General features: G+C 43.0%; 1 long non-coding RNA gene across 1 annotated transcript; it reads left to right on the top strand.

The window, feature by feature from the left end:
- The first annotated feature begins 7,487 nt into the window (after window positions 1-7,487).
- Window positions 7,488-9,073, top strand: LOC124469452. The gene is made up of 2 exons (XR_006956300.1): window positions 7,488-8,407; window positions 8,568-9,073. It is a non-coding gene; the product is annotated as an uncharacterized LOC124469452 (long non-coding RNA).
- The last annotated feature ends 765 nt before the right edge of the window (window positions 9,074-9,838 follow it).

Here is a 9,838-nt window from a genome sequence, read left to right as displayed (position 1 = left end):
CTCACCGCTCAGCCATCTGACCCTCTACATCCGGCTTCTGTTTATTAAAAATCTGATGTTAGTTTGATGTTTAAAGAGAGTTTCCGATTGGCACTGTGTACCGAGCTGAAACTAAGCTATGGTTATAACCATCCACTGGTATGATAAGCTCCAGTATGAGCATGACTCACATCGTCACATTGGTGCTCATTTACTGTCTCTCCATTGATCTGCCCCAAGGCCGATTGTATTCTTCAAAGGATTCTCTCCCTTCCCCCCCCCTCTGTCTCTCTCTCTCTCTCCCCCCCCCCCCCTCTCTCTCTTTTCTCCTCCATCTGCTGCAACCCACTCATTCTTCTACCTCAGACCTCTTTCTCAGCTCTAAAGCCTCCTTCTTATTTTTCAGTGGACTTCTATGTTGCCATGGAAAATGAAGAGGTGAGGAAATTGTTTTTACATCGTTGCCAACATATCTTTTTTTTATGTATGAGATTCAAATCATGGAAAGAACAATCAACTGTTCCATTTCCTTAATGAAAGTCTCGTTAAAGCTTCCATTTTGATTGGTAATCACTCTCTCTTATGATTACGATGCAATTTGATAATAAGATACCAGAGCTTGGCAGTATATCCAGTCTGGAGAAGCGTCACATGTTGTCTTAGGTCTGTGGCCTGTTTTGGACAGGCCTAGGCTGCAATCTAGTAAATATACTAAAATACACATATTAGTGTTGATGAGTCTTAATTGCAAGGCACTATTTACCCCTAAATATCACCCTTTAATATGGCCCACAAATTGAGTAAAATAGCACACAAATCAAATCTTCAACAAAGATTACAGTATTATTTTTAAGACTAAATGAATGTGTCTTACTTTAAGTTAAATGATTAGTATTGTACCACATGATGTCCTCCTTGGATTTGTACAGGTTGTGTTTTTGTCAGTTGGTCCTCTCTAGACCTTGAAATGGACAGACAGGTTTATATTTGATTATACTGTATATTCAAATTTAAATTCAGGCAGGGCAGTACGTGTGGGCTTCAGCACATTTGTATTGTTTCAGCTGCTTCTTCTTCTATATGAAAATTACTTACAAACACGAATAACGGATTTAAATTATTGTAATCGCTGTGAAGTATTTTACTGTTGATTGCTTTTCTACAGTTACACTCTTGCACTTTTTGAGGTTTATGTTGTTTAATTGTAACTTGTTTAATTAACTACATGCTCTTATGGTTCTTCCCTTTGGCACTTATTTGTTTTTTTCACAATGTATGCCTCATGTTTTGGCTACCTACAATGCTTGGGGCTATCTCATTGTTATGATCAGTGACCTATGCACTTTTGCAAAGCTCTCTCTTGAAAGTCGCTTTGGATAAAAGCATCTGCTAAATGAACAAATATAAATGTAAATGTCTAACCACCCTCTAGCTAGAAATCAGATGGTGTGGTTAGCTCTAGATATTATTAACACAGAAACTGTGACAGTTAAATTCAGTTGAAGTTATCTTTTCTCACAAGGAGTGTTCAATTGTGAAATGAAATATTGTAAATTGAGCATTGGGCCTGTTTCTAACCCCAACATGTTTTTCTCGCAAATGTTGTTTAGTGTACACACAACAGGTGTGGGTAATGTCAAAGCTCAACATAGTTTGATGTTTGTGTACAGACTTTCCCAAGGTGTTACTATGTTTCCAGGAAAGACTCAACTGCCTCAGCGCCCCCCTCTTCTCTCACTTGCCATCCTCTATATACAATGTCCAACAACAACCCCACTCCCTGACTCTCTACCGCCCTGCAGCTTAGACTCCTCCACACTTTCGTTTATTCATGCTTCATTTCCCAGACCTGTTGGCCGTCACCCCCCCATCGTGTGATTCTGTTTTTCTAGAGTCGGTCGCTAGGATGAGTGTTTTCAGCTGTTGCTAGGTGATCTGCTTTATCGAAGCCCCAAGCCCAGCTCCAGGAAGGGTTGTGTGAAGCTATGGGCTTGACTTTTTGTTTAGACTTCTGTGGTATCCTTGTCTGTACAAGGTTGATAACGGTTTTTCGATCTGATGAAAAACTGAAATGTCATCTGACAAAAAAACTTTATCAACTGTTCAGAATGAACTTGTTTGGAGATTAACTGACGTCAACACCCAAACTAAGATATGGTAGGCTACCAACTGCTGTTCCACGAGCCGCTGTTTTATGTTTCTGTCATAGGGAACTCTGGAGGTAAAGTGCTGTATCTTTCCCATCAAGAATGTTTCATCAAAGAAAATAACTGAATTAGTTTTTCCTCCATTAATATTTAATATGTCTACTTGATTATCACCAGAGCTCTCGCTCGCCCTCCACTGTCTCTCTCTTTCTCTCTCCATTTTCTCCTCTTTCCCCCTCTCCCTGCCCTTCTCCCCCCTTTTTCTCTCTCTCTCACTCCCTCTTCTCTCTCACTCTTTCCCCCTCACTCTCTCCCACACTCTTTCCCTTCCCCCTCTCCCCCTCTCCCCCCTCTGAGTCTCCCCCTCTGTCTCTCCCCCCTCCCCCCCCTCTCCCCCCTCTGAGTCTCCCCCTCTGTCTCTCCCCCCTCCCCCCCTCTCCCCCCTCTGAGTCTCCCCCTCTGTCTATCCCCCCTCCCCCCCCTCTCTCCCTATCTTCTCGTTTTGAACTGGCCTGGGGTTTAATTGACTGCAAAAGCGTGACAGGGGGGGTCTTCTGGGACGGGAGGGCAAACATGCTTCTCCCAAAGGCGCCCAATGTCAGCTCTCATTACATCTAGCCACAGAGCCTTGGGCCAATTAAGGGAGAGGACTGTTTTCCTAAACGCTTTGGGATTGGTCGTCCTGTGCCGCCCCTTACCATTCCCACTGTTGATATTATGGGGATAATGATGAACCAGTGGGAGGTCAGAGGCAGGGAATGTTTTAAGTAGTGTGCAGTTGGGAGAGCAACTACGGAGTCTGTTTTACTGTATAAATATTAGGCAGGCTCTGAAACTAAACCGAGCATGTTTAAACTGGTCGTTTTTTTGTGGTAGTGTCGGTAGTTTCATGAATGGGTTTCATGTGTGGGCTTGTACAGGGGCACCGTATGGGGGGGGGGGGGAACTAGGACGATTTTCTTTTTCATGGGGCCCAAAATTCCTGGCCGCGCCCCTGGGCCAGTATATATCTCTCAGTCCACACCAAAGACAAAACACTGTTGCCAATTGTTAATTCAGCTTTCATCCTCTGAATCCAAACCCCAATTTATTTCACTTTTCTCACCCACCCATGAATTTGGCACACAATGGTTCTCAACCCCTCCACTTCTTCTCCTCCACACATGCACTTTCAGAGGAAAGCAATTCAATTCAAGGGAGTCAGATGGCTGAGCGGTTAGGGAATCGGGCTAGTAATCAGAAGGTCACTGGTTCGATTCCCGGCCGTGCCAAATGACGTTGTGTCCTTGGGCAAGGCACTTCACCCTACTTGCCTCAGGGGGAATGTCCCTGTACTTACTGTAAGTCGCTCTGGATAAGAGCGTCTACTAAATGTAATGTAAATGTAAATCATGCGCCAAATGGCCCAGAGGAGGGGGTTGTTTCTGTTTGGAAAAGGACTACATTACCCATTTCAAATGATTGAATCTCACAGTGATTTGAGGTTCAAGAGTTTTTAAGCCTTGGAAAACTACATGACACAGCAAAAGAGTTTTGGATGTAAATCTTGTGAGGAGGAGATGTGGGGGGGGAGGGGGGGGGAGGGGCTGACTGTATTGACTTGAAAGCCAGAGCTGTAATTTCACCTAAGACGCACCAAGATTTGATCTTGCCACCCTACTCTTCCAACGCTATAATTCTTTTGTTGCAATCATAAACTTTCAAACCTTTCTTTGAGGTAACATAACTTCTTGTACAGTATATAGGCTCAAAGCCAGTTCTGACTAGGATATATTCCCTTCTTCAACACCCGTCTCTCTCTCTCTCTCTTTCACTCTCTCTTTCTCTGTCTTTCCTCCTCTTTCTCTCCCTCACTCTTTCTGAAAGCCCCCTGTCCTAATGTCCTGATGTAAATCTAGGCTGTCATTGAAGGTTATCTGTCCTGGAGGAGAAAGAGATGGATGGATGGAGAGAGGTCTGGAGAGAGAGAAAAAGAAAGCACTTAGCAGATTCCCTCAGTCAATCTGGCCCTGCTCCATTTGGCACTTGGCCCATTCGGAAGAAAAAAACCCCAAGCCTTCCTGGATTTGAACCAATCAGAACAGAGTTTGGTTGGTGCTATGCAAAAACATCGAAGGAGTGGGCTTAGTGGATTGGGTCATGACCTTCTGAGGTCTGACATTAGCTAGAGTGCAACCTCTTAATGTAAAAAGATCTGCAAAGCCCATCTGGCCAGCTGTTCCCTCAGATCAATGCTCTTACATCATTGATCCTGTAAGAGGAGGAAGATATTACTTTCTAAAGAAGCACACCCATTGGCTGTTGGGGAACAAGACAGTTGACCCATGTTGACCAATCTGTAAGAGCCAGTCTCTTTTCCACATGTCATACTGTACATTTTCTAATACCAGGCACTCACAGTCTGATCGCATCATCTGTTGAATGAGCCTGGTTTAAATATCCCAGAATGCACTGGGGGCAACAGGCGCTGTGTGGGTGTATAGGGGATGCATAGTCAAGTGTGGTTGACCCATTCAACCACAAGGTCAGTAGGTCAATACGTGAAACCTTTTATACACGTGCATGTTTACGAAACAGCATCACAACTGGAGCGTCAACATTTCTGTTCTCAGTTCTCTATATCTCCCATGAAGCGTTATGGAAGGTACTTAAGTTTATAATGGAGTCACGAGTAGAAACAGTTTTTCTCAGGGGCTGAAAAGATGTACATATATGGAATATGGTGCCTGCAGTAGAGATAAGACATGTACATGTGTACCAGGATAACATGTATGTACGTTAGCATGACGAGTACTAGATGTGGGATGCTGATATTAACTTACAACCCTGAGGATCAACTTGACCATTCTGTCTATCGTCTCAAGAATGTGTTTTCCCTCACCTAAAATAAACCATAGGCACAGACAGTCATCATGTTTATTTATATTTTTTCTTTGCAATTATAACTATACAGGTCTGCAAAAAGGGCCTCAAACCATTGTTGGGCTCATCAACCACACCATCACTCTCCTCGGTTCATTAATGTCCATCCTGATATGGATTTTTGGCCTGTCGCAGGTCATTTTCTTTGCTTAGCTTGGCATGGTTAACAGCTCCTCAGTACAACACAGCCTCCTCAGCTCCTCCATCTATCTGTTGTCCTTTTCTCTGCTCTGACTATGAGGGGGGTCACAGAGTGCTGCACTTTAGATGCATTAAACGTTGATTAGATGTTCCAGCTTAATTATATTGGTGAAGTGGATTGTGTATGGATTGTGTATGTGTGTGGATTGTGTATGTGTGTGTGTTTATAGTAATACTACGTATTACTATAATTATGCAGCGTACAGCTGGTTACCACCAAAAACAAGGCTCTGAAGAGAAGCACTGTCCTATCTGCTGACACAGCTTCCTCTGCGGCATAAGATATAAACTATAATATGTGTGTGTGTATGTCTGGAAGAGAGAGAGCGAGAAAGCAAGAGAAAAACAACAAATGAAACAAAGACAGAGAAGTGAGAGCGGGTGCAAAGCACAGATGCGTAGAGAGAGCGTTCATGCACGCTTACGAGAGTGTGAAGCGACGTGCAGCAGGAAGTAGTGTATTTGCAGGCATGGGCTAGCAGGTAGGTGACTTTCAGCTTCCCAGGGAGCAACGTCCTCCCCCTCTCTGCAGAGTCACTGCACTGCAGAGGAAACTCGAACTGTGCACAGCGTCCATGAGCATGCTTCCTCCATAACACATGCTCCCCATGAACTGACGGTACCACATCACTCAGAACCCTCCATGCTGAGGAATCCCTCTTATCTACTGGGATTGCACATTTGATGCCCCACATTTGAATCCCCAAGTCTGGGGGTCAGATGGCTGAGCAGTTAGGGAGTCGGGCTATTAATCAGAAGGTTATTGGTTTGATTCCTGGCTGTGCCAAATTATGTTGTGTCCTTGGGCAAGGCACTTCACCCTACTTGCCTTGGGGGAATGTGCCTGTACTTACTATAAGTCGCTCTGGATAAGAGCGTCTGCTAAAATGACTAAAATGTAAAATGTAAATCCACTCTCCGGACTGATTGGGACATGTTATGGGTGAATATGTGTACTATTTGGCAATGTGATTTGACTAAAATGATGAGTCATGGTAGATTTAGGCATGCAGGTTATCAGTCTCAACTTTCTGTTGCTGTCAATAGTAATCATATATAAATAAACTAGGTGAAATAAATCATTTTAAAAAAGCTAAATATACACTAAAATGTTTGTGTTTTCTTCAATTCTGTGTTTAATAGTTTTATTTAACTCTGGATAAGAGCGTCTGCTAAATAACTAAATGTACTTCAGTCCATGTTGCGACATCTACTAAAAACAAACAAACATTCACATCAGGCTGCTCTTTCTTTACGTGTATATATAGCAACGTAGGAAGTATCATCATTATCACTCATCGACAAGTAATAAAAGCGATTTACATTTTTTGCAGACGACGCAAGCTAAAATATGTCTTGTCTGCTATGCCACAATCCAAGAAGTATATTAGCCTACATACATCTGACATAATATCTAGGTAGGCCTACTAGGTCAATATATTATTACTGAGTGTGTGTTTGTGTGTGTGTGTGTGTGTGTGTGTGTGCGGGCGCCCCCTTTTGTGTGTTCTGGGTGGGTCTTTCACCTAATAAATATTTGACTGAAAGATTAATAGTAGAACGGCAATGCATACAATAGGCGTAGCCATTCTTAAGTATTTGGTTTGTGTCTACTTCTCGATTTGTTTGTCACACAAAAGTATGTGTCCATTATTGAGAATGCGTTGAATTTGCTGACCTCGTCTGGCCTCGAATTAAACTACACTGAGCAGTTTACTGGTCAACGAGGATCCAAGGTCAGTTTAGAGGTTTACCGGTGGTGTCTTTGATAGGTGGTGAAGATCAAAATCTGATTTTGGATCAGGGTAAAGACAATCTATCGTAAACGCACGATGGCGTCACTTGGCGGCAAACGTCAGTAAGTACAACATATACATATTATAACACGCAACGCAAGAAATACCGATGAATAAAGGAAGAAAAAGATTTCAGCCCTGCAAAAAAAAAATTATTCTACTTTCAGACACATTTGTAAAAAACAACAAGAAAAACTAGGGTTAAACTTGTTTTTATAAACATTACAAAACATTTCCTGAGATATTAGAAATAATCATGATTTGTTTCTTTTTTATTCAATTATTCAATTATTATTGTTACAACAACGGATCACAATGTCACAATCAGGCAGCAAGCAGATAATTAGCTAACTCGTCGTCAGACATTTGGAGTTAATGCAGTAGTTCAACAGTAGGAGGTGCTATCTTTTTTCGCGTGACAAGTTCGCAGAGGATTGTGGGTCTTTCTGCTTTCATGTAGTATGTACGTTAAAGTCACGTTGCTGTGTACCATTTTAAGCAACCATCAGAGAGAGAGGCAGCATCGAGTTGGGCTCTGTCTGTTTCGACGAACTGTATAAAACGGCTTGATACGTTTTGACGCTGATTAACTGCAATTAGTCTTAAATCAAGTCTCCTGTTACGAGCTTTGATCAAAACACGGAATTTTCAACATTTTCTGAACTGCATACCAATACTAGCGATTAGCTGGCTTGTTTTATTTCTACTTTTTTTGAGAAATGTGTGTTGAGCTAATGGATACTAAAATTAAAAGGGAAGTGATCAGGCTAGGAGCGGGTTGTATGCAAAAATCTACAACAAAGCCACCGAAGTGGAGACTACGGAATCTTCAACATTTTAACTCCCAACAAGAGGCCTTCAAACCACTGCGCTCCAACGCCGTCAAGACCACGATCCGAAAGTGCATTCGTCATCAACAAAGGAAACAACTTGTAAAACTCGCAAAGGGACAACGTGTTGTTGAAAACTGTGAGATGATGGCCAGAAAAACGACAGAAGAAAAACGGGAAACCAATGAAAAAGTTGCTGAACAGCCACGTCCACAAGGAGCAATGGCGCCGATGAACACGACGCAGTACTTGATGGACCTTGTGTATGACGATTTACCCCAGACGCCCAACATGTCTTCCGCGGTTGCAGTTTCATGTGACATGTCTGTATTTAACCATGAATCTCTTTTATCCAGGGGCGGGTATGTGTCTTTGGACTACGAAAGTTCACTGGTTTTCCAACAGAGAGACTTCGACGAAATGTTTCGCCATTTTGGATCGCACTGATCTGGAGTGAACTGGTTTTGCTGAATGAGACAATCCCCCGAGTATGCCCGTTTACGGTGACTCGAAACTACCAGTTCGCTAAAAGGTGTGCAAAGGTCATTGTAATTGCCACAGACAGTACACACTGGTTTTATTTTGGCGTTTGGTAAATTGTATTCTGTGCTTGGAAGTGTTCGAGTTATTCAAGTGTAGTCGAATTGCACAATCATGTTACATGATTCATTCTCGGGCTTTCCTTCTCACAGCGACGCACTGGACGCTGCCCGCCTGTAGGGGGCGCTTCCCCTCACAGCGTCGCGTCCCATGGAGACCGATCACGGCTTCTCGCCTCTGCGCTGGCCGCCATTTAGGTACTCCAGGTAAAGCCGTTTTACCAACAGGAACGTGGCAGGTACCGGTCGCACTGTATGCCTTAGCGTTTGAATGTGCATTTCACCATGTTTTGATTGAACGTTTCAGAACACGCAGTAGGCCAAACATGTCGGAAGTGCCCAGTCGACATGAAATGTGAAGTTCTGTTTTACAGAGCCATGTTATTGAGCATTTTCCAGGTTAATGTGTTCTCAGAGGCGTGAAGTCCAAACAAGGAAACGAGGAGTCAACTCTCCGGAGCACAGTGGATTGGTTTTGTTTTACGTCATGGGTAATTCCAGTGATCTTTAATGTTTATATATAGAATTGTAAATGATTGCGTGAGTGTTTGTGTTGCGAAGCTTCCCTTCCTAAATAAAAGCTCTTTACGGAAGTAAAATTGCTGCTGTCTCCATGTGTAAGTTAGGGAACGAGGTTTTTACTGAAATGCACAACGCGTGACGTTTTGGGGCAATTAACATGACTGTCAAAGGCAGGTATTTTGGGTGGGGATAGTTGGGATATATCAGCAGTGGGGGAATATGTCCACTTATTGAACTTAAGTTTACATTTATGAACAGTTAAAAAGGGGGCAAATCTGATTCAATCGTTGCCTATAAGAATCAAATCTGGGTTATAAATTATAGGCGGTGTTTTAAAAGGGGCACAATGTTACTAGTAATGTGGATTCAGGCCCAGTGTACAGCGGAGGGATATATAGTTCTTGACTAAGTATCGCGAGATTGCCACTGCCACATCCGTATCATAAGCGATGATGAGCCTTAAGCTCTTTCAATTGTAGTTTGCAGAAGTTGCCAAAAGGTGTCACTCTAGTCCAACACAAGGTAAGTGAATTCAGAATGTGGTCAGTTCAATGGGATAGAATGGTTAAAAGTCTCCAGTTGAGGTGTTGATTATTAGTGGTCCGTTTTTAGCTAGTGGCAGCGTGTTGCATATGTCACGCGTCCTCGGGGCTACTGCTTTAAACTTGGAGGCCTGTTGGCAGGCAGGCAGGCACAAACGACTCAGGTTTCACTGCTGGGGTGACAACATCCTTCATTTCTGGAAGATTTCTTATATGCGCCAGGGGACTGGGGAAGCTACCAAGCTAACAGACCGTTGCTGTAGTGTAGCTGTGGCATTAAAAGGGTTATGTAAATAATAT

Source organism: Hypomesus transpacificus, chromosome 7 (assembly GCF_021917145.1).
Source record: "Hypomesus transpacificus isolate Combined female chromosome 7, fHypTra1, whole genome shotgun sequence".
NCBI classification, from domain to species: Eukaryota; Metazoa; Chordata; class Actinopteri; order Osmeriformes; family Osmeridae; genus Hypomesus; species Hypomesus transpacificus.
Note: the sequence above shows the minus strand (reverse complement) of the source record. Positions and strands in the feature narration are given on the sequence as shown.